The sequence below is a fragment of the Lissotriton vulgaris genome, chromosome 6, assembly GCF_964263255.1.
Source record: "Lissotriton vulgaris chromosome 6, aLisVul1.2, whole genome shotgun sequence".
Classification (NCBI taxonomy): Eukaryota; Metazoa; Chordata; class Amphibia; order Caudata; family Salamandridae; genus Lissotriton; species Lissotriton vulgaris.
Genome location: NC_141694.1, coordinates 1,009,318,550 through 1,009,332,055, shown reverse-complemented (window position 1 = coordinate 1,009,332,055; position 13,506 = coordinate 1,009,318,550). Strand labels below are relative to the sequence as shown.

The 13,506-nt window shown below is 44.2% G+C and overlaps 1 pseudogene; it reads right to left on the bottom strand.

Annotated features, from left to right (window-relative positions):
* Window positions 1–4,436: 4,436 nt before the first annotated feature.
* Window positions 4,437–5,857, bottom strand: LOC147708347 (metal transporter CNNM3-like; annotated as a pseudogene).
* Window positions 5,858–13,506: the final 7,649 nt, after the last annotated feature.

Below are 13,506 nucleotides of genomic sequence, written 5' to 3'. Positions count from 1 at the left end.
CCAAAATTTCTTCGTGGAAAAGTTCTGGAACCTGCGTGGATCTACAAATGTCCTACCACCCAGTGTTCTCCCAGGTCTCCCGATAAAAATGGTACCTCACTTGCGTGGGTAGGGCCTGGGTTTTTGGCCCTGGGCTCGGCAGCCATCTTGGGAAACTACCAAACCCACACATTTCTGAAAACTAGACACCCGGGGGAGTCCAGCGATGTATGGCTTGCGAGGATCCCCAAACGTTTTCCTTTCCAGAATCCCCTTCTAACTCAAATTTAGCTGAAAAAAATAAAATGTCCACATATTTTTGGGTGGAATCACCAGCTTTCCCCTAAGTCTCCTGAGTAAAATGATACCTCACTTGTCACAGGTTTCCCAAGATGGCCGCCAAGCCCAGGGTCAAAAACCCAGTTGATGCCCCTTGCAAAACCAGGTTGTTTTGTGATAGGTCATTTTGAAGTCTCCTCAATACGTTTTAGGCCCTTGCCTGTCGCGGGTACTTGACCCACCCACCCCAAGTGAGATACCATATTTATCGGGAGACCTGGGGGAATGCTGGGTGGTAGGAAATTTGTGGATCCACGCAGATTCCAGAACTTTCCCACACAGAAATTTGAGAAAAAAGTGATTATTTTCAGCTAAATTTGAGGTTTGCAGGGGATTTTAGGTAGGAAAACGTTGGGGGACCCACGCAATCCATACCTCACTGGACTCCCCATGCCTCTAGTTTTCAAAAATGTATAGGTTTGCTAGGTTTCCCTAGGTGCCGGCAGAGCTAGGGTTGAAAACTACAGCTTTATTTGCAATAAAAGGGGTCAGTTTTCACTGTGAAAATGTGATGTGTCTACGTTGCATTTTTGTCCGTTTCCTGTCACAGCCATTAGGCCTACCCACACAAGTGAGGTACCATGTTTCTCTGAACACATTGGGGAAATCGGGGTGGGTGGAATTTTGTGGATCCACAGTTTCCAGAACTTTCCACCACAGAAATATGAGGAAAATGTTTTTTTTTTTATACAAAGTTTGAGGTTTGCAAGGGATTCTGGGTAACAAAATTTGGTGAGAGCCCCCTAGGTGTCTAGTTTAAAAAAATGTCTAGGTTTGGTAGGTTTCCCTAGGTTCCGGCAGAGCTAGGGTTCAAAATCTACAGCTAGGCACTTTACAAAACAGGGTATGTTTTCACTGTGAAAATGTGGTGTGTCCACGTTAAGTTTTGGGCCATTTCCTGTCCCGGCTACTAGGCCTACCCACTCAAGTGAGGTATCATTTTTCTCAGAAGACTTGAGGGAATGTGGGGTGGGTGGATTTTTGTGGATCTACTAAGATTCCAAAACTTTCCACCACAGAAATGTGGGGAATTTTTTTTATTTTTTATAAAGTTTGAGGTTTGCAAGGGATTCTGGGTAACAGAACCTGGTGGGAGGCAGACAAGTCACCCCATCCTGGATTCCCCTGGGTGTCTAGTTTAAATAAATGTATAGGTTTGCTAGGTTTCCCTAGGTGCCGGCAGAGCTAGGGTTCAAAATCTACAGCTAGGCACTTTGCAAAAAAAAGGGTCTGTTTTCACTGTCAAAATTTGGTGTGTCCATGTTGCATTTTTGGCCGTTTGCTGTTGCGGCCACTAGGCCTACCCACACAAGTGAGGTACCATGTTTCTCCGAAGACTTTGGGGAATGCGAGGTGGGTGGAATTTTGTGGATCCACACAGATTCCAGAACTTTCCACCACAGAAATATGAGGAAAACGTGTTTTTATTAATACAAAGTTTGAGGTTTGCAAGGGATTCTGGCTAACAGAATCTGGAGGGAGCCAGTTAAGTCACCTCATCCTAGATTCCCCTATGTGTCTAGTTTAAAAAAATGTATAGGTTTGCTAGGTTTCCCTACGTGCCGGTAGAACTAGGGTTCAAAACCTATAGCTAGGCACTTTGCAAAAAAAGGGTCTGTTTTCACTTTGAAAATGTGGTGTGTCCACGTTGCGTTTTGTGCAGTTTCCTGTCGTGTCCACTAGGCCTACCCATACAAGTGAGGTACCATTTTTCTCGGAAGACGTTGGGAAATGCCGGTGGGGGGAATTTTGTGGATCCACGCAGATTTCAGAACTTTCCACCACTGAAATGAGGAAAATGTTTTGTTTTTTTTTACAAAGTTTGATCTTTGCAAGGGATTCTGGGTAATAGAACCTGGTGAGAGCCATCCTGGATTTCCCTAGGTGTCTAGCTTTCAAAAATCTATAGGTTTGCTAGTTTTTCCTAGGTGCCGGCAGAGGTAGGGTTCAAAATCTACAGCTAGGCACTTTGCAAAAAAAAGGGTCTATTTTCGCTGTGAAAATGTGGTGTGTCGATGTTGCCTTTTGGGTCGTTTCCTGTCTCGGGCACTAGGCCTACCCACACAAGGGAGGTACCATTTTTTTGGGAAGACTTTGGGGAATGCGAGGTGGGTGGAATTCTGTGGATCCACGCAGATTCCAGAACTTTCCACCACAGAAATGTGAGGAAAATGTGTTTTTTATTTACAAAGTTTGATGTTTGCAAGGGATTCTGGGTAACAGACCCTGGTGAGAGCCAGACAAAGTCACCCCATCCTGGATTCTTCTGGGTGTCTAGTTTTCAAAAATGTGTAGGTTTGCTAGGTTTCCCTAGGTGCTGGCAGAGCTAGGGTTCAACATCTACAGCAAGGCACTTTGCGAAAAAAGGGTCAGTTTTTCGCTGTGAAAATGTGGTGTGGTGTGTTGACGTTGCCTTTTAGGCCGTTTCCTGTCTCGGGCACTAGGCCTACCCACACAAGGGAGGTACCATTTTTTTCGGAAGACTTTGGGGAATGCGAGGTGGGTGGAATTCTGTGGATCCACGCAGATTCCAGAACTTTCCACCACAGAAATGTGAGGAAAATGTGGGTTTTTTTTTACAAAGTTTGATGTTTGCAAGGGATTCTGGGTAACAGACCCTGGTGAGAGCCAGACAAAGTCACTCCATCCTGGATTCTTCTGGGTGTCTAGTTTTCAAAAATGTGTAGGTTTGCTAGGTTTCCCTAGGTGCTGGCAGAGCTAGGGTTCAACATCTACAGCAAGGCACTTTGCGAAAAAAGGGTCAGTTTTTCGCTGTGAAAATGTGGTGTGGTGTGTTGACGTTGCCTTTTAGGCCGTTTCCTGTCTCGGGCACTAGGCCTACCCACACAAGGGAGGTACCATTTTTTTCGGAAGACTTTGGGGAATGCGAGGTGGGTGGAATTCTGTGGATCCACGCAGATTCCAGAACTTTCCACCACAGAAATGTGAAGAAAATGTGTTTTTTATTTACAAAGTTTGATGTTTGCAAGGGATTCTGGGTAACAGACGCTGGTGAGAGCCAGACAAAGTCACCCCATCCTTGATTCTTCTGGGTGTCTAGTTTTCAAAAATGTGTAGGTTTGCTAGGTTTCCCTAGGTGCTGGCAGAGCTAGGGTTCAACATCTACAGCAAGGCACTTTGCCGAAAAAAGGGTCAGTTTTCACTGTAAAGTGTGTCCACGTTGCGTTTTGGGCCGTTTCCTGTGGCGGGCACTAGGCCTACCCACACAAGTGAGGTACCATTTTTATTGGGAGACTGAGGGTAACAGAATTGTAGAGCAACTGTTATTACCTATTAACTTTTGATGCATTTCTGCTTTCCAAATGAAAAACAATGTGTAAACAAGCCTCGGATTACCGAAAGTTTGAGATATTGGTGTTGCAAATAATAACATAGTGTAGTGTGGTGCAGAGTGGAGTGGTGCAGATAGATTACAATGGTATGGAGTAATGTGGCATAAAGTGCAGGTCATAGATTGTTTCAGAGGAGAGTGAAGTAGCATAGAGTGAAGTGGTGCAGGGTAGAGTGCAGTGGCATAGAGAACAGTGGTGCAGAGTAGATTAGAGTAGCGTAGAGGGGATTGGCAAAGAGTGCACTGGTGCAGAATGGAGTGGTACAGATTAGAGTGCAGTGTTGCAGAGTGGAGTGTTGCACAGTAAAGTGGAGAGGCCTGGAATGAAATGGTGTAGCATGCATTTGCTTGGAGTGAAGTACAGTGGAATGGAGGGCATTTGCATAGAGTAGAGTGGTGCAGATTAGAGTGGTGCAAAGTGGAGTGCAGGGGCTTGGAGTGGTGTAGAGTGTAAAGCAGAAATCACACCCTGGTGAAAGGATAGGGTCACTGGAGGTACAAACTCTAGCTGGACAGTCTAAAACAAATAAAGTCAGCAACCAAGCATATGTGACTTACAGACAACAAAGCCATTGGTAAACAATGGACCAAATGCGTTCCCAGTGAAGCTTTCTGAATGTCCCCAAGAAGTCCTTAGCAAACCATTCAGCTGCGCTATTTGGTAGGTTACGAACTAAAGAGTGGTAGTGTTGCGTAGGCACAGAAGCTTTACCTTGCAAAACACTCTGAAACTAATTGGCTGGCCATTGCAAAGGTACAGCAAGAACTAAATAGCATCCAATGCTCTCAAACACCAAACCGTGCTGTAAGCAAATCCTGGTGATTCATGTGTGGGACTACAAGACCTAGACTTTGGCCTCACCTTTCTTGAACTCCTCCAGCACGTCTTGAACTCCTCCAGCACGGTATCGAGCTTGGTGACTTTAAATACCAAGTGCAGTGGGTGGTTGTAGAACTAGGTGATGGTGCTAAGGGGCGTTCAGTCATCGGGTCCACCGTTCCAAGGTCCTTGACATAGAGGATGTACACAATTTTAGAGCTCTTTTACTCATAGACAGGGATGCAAGCATAGATGCTCTGCAAGATCTGTGACATGGTGCTGAAGTCACGCATGGCACTCGGCATGAAGCAGTCCTGCCCTGGCATCAGTGTGCCCTTCAGTCAAATTCCTCAGAGCATCTTTGCTGAACTCCTCCTTCACAAACACGTTGTAAGACTCACCATTGCGCATCATGTCCACCACTTTATGTGACAACAGGCATGGATTGATATCGTGACTGAAGGCCAGATTCAGCAGTTTGCCCAGTTGAAAAAGAAAGAGGGAAAGTAACAACCATAAACAAATGTCAGCCAGAGGGTGCAGACGCTCAGCTCCAGGCCCCAGTGTGAAGGGAGAGCTGCTGGAGCCAGCTCACCTGGCAACAAGAGACAGCCCACTGCCAAAAAGATGGCAGGCGCTGGTAAACCCAGTGCCAGGTACAGTAGGACATCAGCTACTGCATTGGCCACCACTGCCAGGATCGATATGGCAACGAGGGCCACAGTGCCACATCGTTGCAGTCGCTCCAGTCACTTTGCATTGCATCGTTCTTTCTGGGATCCACATTAGTGCAGTACATGCTGCTCTATTAGTTCTAAGCTTAAGGAGCTAAGCTGCAAGCCATGTGCAACACCACTGCCGGAGCTGCCAGGATACCTAGGAGCCAAGGTGGAGTACTTGGAGCCAACTTGCCATCAACTACCACCACAGCACCAGCGAAAGTATCCCAGGGCAGGTCCAAAGCCGTCCTTGTGCAAATGTGATATAGCCATGCAGGAGCCCCCACTGGGACAGCCCCAGTCCCCAGTCCACACTATCCTCCCCATTCCTGTGGTTCCAGCTACAATAGCCTCTCATCTTGGGGCCCCAGTCCCCGGCAAGCTGCTGCTAGACCACCTCCCGCGAAACCCAGCCAGGCCCAGGACACATTAAGTAGTCTCTCTCCATTAAGGCGAAGGCTAAAGTAGCACCCAGGGGCACACAGATGACACCCCAATAAAGGATGCACTTTGGAGTTCTTCGAGTTGCAAGCCCAGCAGTGCAGGGGGCGGGGCGGGCGTCATTAGGCCCGTTGGGAGCACAGTAAGCACCAGCAGTCTACAACTCCAGTCTCCCGATTCCATCATAGTCTGGCTGCCCAACACCATATTAGGTGGAGCAGAGTTGCAAATACACCCCGCCCACCCATTCAACTCTCATTGGTCCAAGAAAGAAAGAGAGCCACCAATAAAGAGAGGGGGGGGGGTGAATAAATACATTGTAAAGACGCTGAAAGGAAAACAGATTAGAAATAATAGGATTGGTAAATTTTATTTTTGCAGTTTATTATCCGGCACGTGTCTCTCTAAAAATTATAGTTAATTACATCACATAGGAAAAATCTGTCAGACCGAGTTTGCAGTGTCAAATTATTACACAAGTGTGTCTGCCTCCAACACAGCAGAAGGAACCAAGAAGCCCTCCCCACAACCAGAGACGGACTGTCAATTTGCAACATGAAAAATATCATTTAAAAAAATAAAAAAGATTTGGGAGAGCCGTGTTATAAGGAAGTTATGCGTCCGCTATTATTGAAGCTCAAAAGCAAGTAAAACAATGGGTATCAAGACCCTGGCCCAGGGGTCCACACATGCCGTGGCTAGTACGGCTCATTCACCTGCATTGACAATCAACCCCCTGTGAAATGCAGCGCAAACTGGAGGAAGGCCTGACAATCTGCTATGGAGCTGACCTCTGACAGTAAATCAGGGAAAGTGAGATAGAGAGAGGAATGAGGAATAACCTACAGGCCACACTACAGAGCATCTTCCTCAACTCAGCAGAAAGGTCCTGGTTAATAATCGCGGCACCAAGTAAAGAAATAGAAATATAATCTATTTCTATACCTTTGTATAATCGCGGCACCCGCGTTTTACTTTTAATGGTAAAAGTAAAGCGCTGGTGCCGCGATAGTAAAGAAATAGATGTTTTTTTCTATTCCTTTACTTTTGGTATACTCCAGGCCTGCCAAATATCATGCATCAGGAGTGACACTAACGCATTTCAGTGTGGTGATCCGCATCACCGCACTGAAATGCAAAGTCACGCATAATGTACATAGTGCCTCCTAAAACTTCAAGACCCATACTAGCACTGCTAATCACGCAGCATCGGAATGGCAAAACTGAAGCTGTTGTGGCAGCGCGCCCTGGAGCTGATCCCGGTGTTCTATAATCCGCTGCCCCCCGTGCTTGAGCGGCCCCCCTGTGTTTGTGCGCATGCGTACCAATGGTGCGCATGCGCACATTAATTTTCATGACGTTTCATGACGTTTCACTACCCCGCCCATCAGGGACTGTATCCCCGGTTTGTGCGCACATTTACGTAAGTGTGGGTGCGGCCAGTTCTACGTTGCCAGGGGCGGGGCGCTCCTCCGTGAATGCGGCAGGCAGCCACGCGCCTCCGATCAGTCCCCCTAGGTAAAGGATGGTCTGCCCTCCGGGCCCTGTACTTGCACGGCCCGGTTCCCTAGGCAGTGCCGCGGCCTCTCGTGGGTGGCAGATCCGACAGGCTCGCAGGTCGCGCTCCGTGGGAAGACGCCGTCCGATGTGTTAGGACGGATTCAGGGTGCTCCGCAGCTCTGATTGAGTTGTAACTCTCACATCACGTTCCGTGGGCTCAAGGCAGGGATCGCTGCTGCTGGGGGCCTCCGGGGTGCCGATTTGAAAGGATAAATGCTGGATTTAGATCGCCGGACGGCCATTCACCAGTGCACCACCTAGCGCCCAAGAACTTAAAACCTGAAATTCTTAACGAGGCATAGCTCTCTCAGTGATTCCTATCATAATGTCGGTCTGATGTTTCCACTGCATCTAGTGCATATTTTAAGCAGATATTGGCGATGCTCTTGCAGGGCCGGACTGGGAACCAGAACCGGCCCTGGCAAAGTGCTCGGCCGGTGTTCTATGATCCCCTTTGTTTGTGCGCATGCGCACATTAATTTTCATGACGTTTCATGACGTTTCACTACCCCGCCCATCAGGGACTGTATCCCCGGTTTGTGCGCACATTTACGTAAGTGTGGGTGGGGCCAGTTCTACGTTGCCATGTGTAAACACTTCATTAATTGGCTCACAACTGTTAGTCAGCGCGCTCTCGACGACAGCCGAACTTGTGAGGGTTGGAGCTGTGAGTGAGGCGCCGAGCGAGCGAGCGAGCGGGAAGGGTACCTGGGCACCGGGCTAGGGCAGCCAAGAGAGCGAATCACCAGGGGCAGCGTGTGGCCTGGGGTGGCGCGGGCGTCCCGATCCTCTTTCTTTACATTTGGACCGCCGGGTGTTGTGTAGTGCGCGAGTCAGCGCGAGTACATGCTTGGTGCGAGGTTTCCCTCGTGTGCTCACCACATGGACTCGCGCCGACTCGTGCCATTGTTTTTATTCAGTTTGGTCTCGAGTGATATTATTGTTCAATTGTGCATCACTCGAGACCATCCCCAGTTGGTTACTGCTGTACTGTATGCCCTAACTGTATTGTTATCAGTTACTGGATATTCTCTCTGTGACCGGAGCTGCATGCAGGGAGTGCTTCATTTCCATGAATAAACTTATATCTTTGACTTCATTTTGTTGATATTTACTCAACAAACTTGGCGACAAGGGACGGAGCACTGAACCTGTTCCTGAACGAAGCACTTCCTGTCCGTTTAAATACTTATTTACCATTTTTTTTGGTTCTTCAAAAAAAAAACAAAAAAAATATTTAAAGCATTTAAATGCTTTCGCTTATGCTCCAACTTACATTGAAAGCGGCGCACAGTCTCCTGAAGAGCTGATTCCTCGAAGGATTTGAGGATTTGAATTTCTTCTGAAAGCCGATTTCTTTTCACTCGCGTGTGGAGGTGCGCGTTTCATCGCGCTGGTTAATCAAAGCCGACTTTCTTTTACTCGCGTGTGGAGGTGCGCGTTTGATCGCGCTGGTTAATCCTTCCTGTACACGCATTGGCTGCCTGTTAAGTGGAACTGCTGGCTGTCCATTAAGCGGTTCTGCTACATTTTCTACGCTGTGGCTAATTGGATAAAACGTAACCAATTGCTGCATTTCCTGTGGATATTACAGACGCCGCTCTCTATTGGTTTTCTATTTTTAGTGAAACTGACAAGGTGACTTCGTTTTTCTTGTCCTACTAAAAAACGGAGAGATTTATTCAAATTACGGAGCAAAAACCTTGAGGACAGAGGAATGGATTGTTTTTAAGATCTTGAAAAACAGAGAAAAAGATGGATGGTGATTAATAGACACAGGAAATTTTTTTTTATTCTTCCATTATTCCTTGTGACTGCTTTGTTTTCCTCTGCAATGCTCTAATATTTCTTTATTTTTGCTAAGACTATTTTTGATTGTTATTCCATTTGCCATTAGTATTCAGTATAAAGTATTCTGTTTATTTACTTACTTCTTTTACAATGTGTGCTCAAGGATATACACTTTCACCTCCACAAAGTTATTGGTCAGCTGGTAGTTCTCCTTGCATGCCTTGGATTGAATGGAAAGCTTACTTCTTAAACTATATTGAGACTTTAGATGCAAATGGCAAAATGAAAGCCCCAGAAAAAAAAGGTATTTTCTTACACAGTTTGGGACCAGAAGGACTAAAAGCCTTCAATCAACTTCCTATTTCACAAGCAAGTGGTGACATGAATGTATTTGATAAGGCGGTATATGATTTTGATAAGTACTGTTCTCCTAAAGTATGCATAGGAATTTCGAGGTTTAAGTTTTTTCAAAGAAAACAATTAAGTGAGGAGACTGTGGATAATTTTGTTTCATCCCTTAAAACATTGGCGCTAGATTGTAAATTTGGTAACTTACAGGAAGATCTTATTAGGGATCAAGTGGTCATGCACTCTAAAAATGAAACCATACAGGAGAGACTTTGGATTAATGGTGATGAGAATTTAGATTTTGTTTTATCCATTGTCAGAAAAGCTGAACTTTCCTGTAGAAGTGCACTACAAGTCAAAGGGAAAGAAATTTCCGTCAGTAAAAATATTGTTGCCAAAATTAATCAAAAGTATGACAGTAATAATAGGGATGCTCTCAAAAAGAAGCAGACATTTTCTTCCAAACCTAATTCGGAAGTTTCAAGGAGTAATTTGAAATGTTTTAGATGTAACAGCAAATCACATTTAGCAAACGATAAAACTTGTCCTGGTTTGAGACAAAAATGTTCAAAATGTGGGTTAAAAGGGCATTTCACTTCTGCTTGCAGAAGAGGTAATGTCAATCAAAAAGTCAAGTGTATTGAGTTGAATGAGAATAGTGATGAGGATGATTTTACAGATGATTCCAACGACTGTTTGTTTGTTTTGAACATAAAGGATGCCGATGTTTTAAATGTAAATGACCATTCCATCAAGAAAAAGCCTTTGTGTGATATGGTTATTGGAGGTGTAAAGATTAACATGTATGCAGATTCTGGATCACCCTATTCTATAGTGTGTGAATCTGTTTGGAAAAAATTATTTGTACCTAGACTTGGCAGTCATTTAGAAGAGAGTGATATCAATCCTGAAGGATATTCTGGTGGAAGGATAGATATCTTAGGATTCAGAACCTTAGTTTTCAGATTTAAGAACAGAAAATGCATTGCAAAATTATATGTTTCAAAGAAGGGTCCCTCAGTCCTTAGCTGGTTTGATTTTGGCAAACTTGACATTGTATTGGATCCTAATAGTCCTACTCCAGTGATGTTGATTGATGAACAAAATGGTATTTCTTCTCTGATGTTAAGTAAATTTCCAAATGTTTTTTCCAAAGACATTGGAAAGTTAACCAGTTTTAAACATGAAATCCGTTTAAAGGACAATGCTTGTCCTAAAATACATAAGGCTCGCAACATTCCCTTTGCTGTCAGAGAGGAGGTTAGGAATGAATTAAATGCCTTAGTGGAAGGAGGAATAATAGAGAGAATAGAGTCCTCTGAGTGGGTTTCGCCCATAGTGGTTGCCAGGCGAGCTAATGGCAAGGTGAGATTATGCATTGACCTTCGCCATCTCAACAATAATATTGTTGTAGATCAATTTCCCCTTCCTCGCATTTCCGAAATGTTATCTGTGGTTGGGGGGTCTAATATTTTTTCAACAATTGACCTATCTGCTGCGTATCACCAGATAGAGTTAAGTGAGAAGAGTAAGGATTTGACGGCATTTATTACACCATTTGGGTGTTTCAGATTCAATAGGATGCCTTTTGGACTAGCGTCCGCAGCAGCTATTTTTCAGAGGGTCATGCAAGATATTTTGAAGGATTGTAACAGTGCCATTTGTTTTCAGGACGACATTTTGGTGTTCAATGATGACAAAGATAAACATATTATGGCTTTAGAGGAAGTTTTGAATGCACTTAACGTACATGGCCTTACCATTAAGCATGAGAAATGCAAGTTTGGTGTTCATTCTGTAAATTATCTAGGTCATGAATTGTGTGCAGAGGGTGTCAAACCCAAACCTTCACTTTTAGAAGCGATTAAATCAGCTCCTCACCCTTTATCTAAGGATGACGTAAGGTCCTTTTTAGGGTTAGTTGAATTCTACGCTAGGTATGTACCTGACTTCTCGTGCAGGACATATAATATCAGGCAGTTAATTAAAAATAGGGTTGTTTTCGAATGGACTAGTGAATGTGAGAAAGAGTTCAGTGATGTGAAGAATGCAATCTGCTCTGCAAGCGCATTATCTTGTTTTGATCCTTCTCTGGAAAACATTATTACTACCGATGCTAGCGCAAAAGGTCTAGGTGCTGTGTTTTCGCAAAAGAATAAGGAGGGAAAAGAGGTTATCATTGCGCATGCTTCAAGGGCACTTACTCCTGCCGAGGAAAAGTATTCCACGATAGAAAGGGAGACGTTAGCGTGCATCTGGGCGTTGGAACATTTCAGAGTGTTTGTCTGGGGTAAGGAATGCACTATTAGGAGTGATCATAAACCGTTAGTACGGCTACTTACTACAGAAGGTATGTTAAGAGCTTCAGCACGCATTGCACGCATGTCCATGCGTTTGCAGGATTTTATTTACAACATACAATATTTACCGGGAAGAGAGAATGTCTCTGCGGATTTCTTGTCTAGAATGCCTTTACCTATTCAAGAGGATTTACATAATGAATGGGACAATTTCCAGATTGCCATGATACATGATGAGGATCCCATTTCTATTGATCAGACTTTGTGGAAAGAGAAATTTGAGAGTGATGATATTTTAAAAAGTGTTGCCAGATATATAGTTAGCACTTGGCCTGAAAAGAAGTGTTTGAGTCCGGAGTTGAGAAGCTTCTGGGAAGTAAGGTCAGAACTTTCATGTTGTGGGGACATCATTAAAAGAGGTGAGCGCATAGTACCACCAGTAGGTGTAAGGAAAATTATAGTTTTACAGGGTCATGAGGGTCATAGTGGCATGGTTAGAACCAAGCAACAAGTTAAACATTTATTTTGGTGGCCAGGGATGGACATGTTTATTGAAAGGTTGGTCAGAAATTGTGTGACATGTGCCAATTCTGATAAGTCTTTAGTTACTTTGAAACCCAATATGGGTACACATAGTATTCCAAATAATCCCTGGGAAACCATTGCTATAGACATTATGGGTCCCATTGGCTGCGATTCCAAGTATGTTATAGCAGCTATTGACGTTTTCTCAAAATGGCCTATTATCAAAATTGTCCAGAAGATAGATACAGATTCAGTCCTGTGTTTCCTAGATAAAGTCTTCATTGAAGAAGGGTTACCAGTAAAGATAATATCTGACAATGGTGTACAATTTATCTCCAAGAAAGCTAATGACTATTTTTCAAGACTTGGCATTGTCCACTCTACCACTTCTTTATATAATCCCAGTGGGAATGGGGTTATAGAGAGATTCAATAGGGTTCTGAAAGGGGCCATACAGATCACTAGTAATGATGACAAAACATGGGAAGTAGAGATTTTTAAGAAGGTGTGGATGTACAGAACAACCACAAACTCAATGACTGGGTATTCTCCTTTTGAGATCATGAGAGGAAGAGTTCCTAGGACAAAGGCGAACCCCTCGTGGTTGGTGAAGTCCACTCCTTCCAAAGTGGATTTGGGTATAGTCAAGGAAAACCTTATTCGCACCCATTGTTCAAACAAAAAATACTTTGATGAGAAATGTGGTTCAAAAAAAGATCCCAAGGTAGAAGTGGGCATGATGGTAAAGGTCAAGAAACCATGGAAGGTCAAGAAAGGTGAAAGTTCATTTATGGGTCCTTTTGAAGTTTCAGAAGTTTTGAAAAACTCTGTGAGACTTTCTAATAATAAAGTTTGGAATTTGGGTAGAATTGCTGTCCTCAAGGCTGACAAGGATGTCTACTGTAAGGAAGTTATTCCTGAACATCCTGATTTTTCTTTTTTGGATGAGGATTCTTGTACTGCTGACGTATCACCTTGCTGTTCAAATAGTTGTCTTACCAACCAAGATACTGTTCCTACTGTAACTCCCTGTCCAGATAGCAGTGTCATCAACCAAGATGTTATTGTCCAGTATGGGGTTTCTTTACCTAAAAGAGTCACTAAAAAACCTAAGTGGTTGTCTGATTTTGTTGCTTTCATTACCAGAAAAGTGTAATTTATTGTGTTTTTTTTCCTCTTCTTCTCTTCTCTCTTTAAGGGGGGAAGGTGTGTTGTGTAGTGCGCGAGTCAGCGCGAGTACATGCTTGGTGCGAGGTTTCCCTCGTGTGCTCACCACATGGACTCGCGCCGACTCGTGCCATTGTTTTTATTCAGTTTGGTCTCGAGTGATAT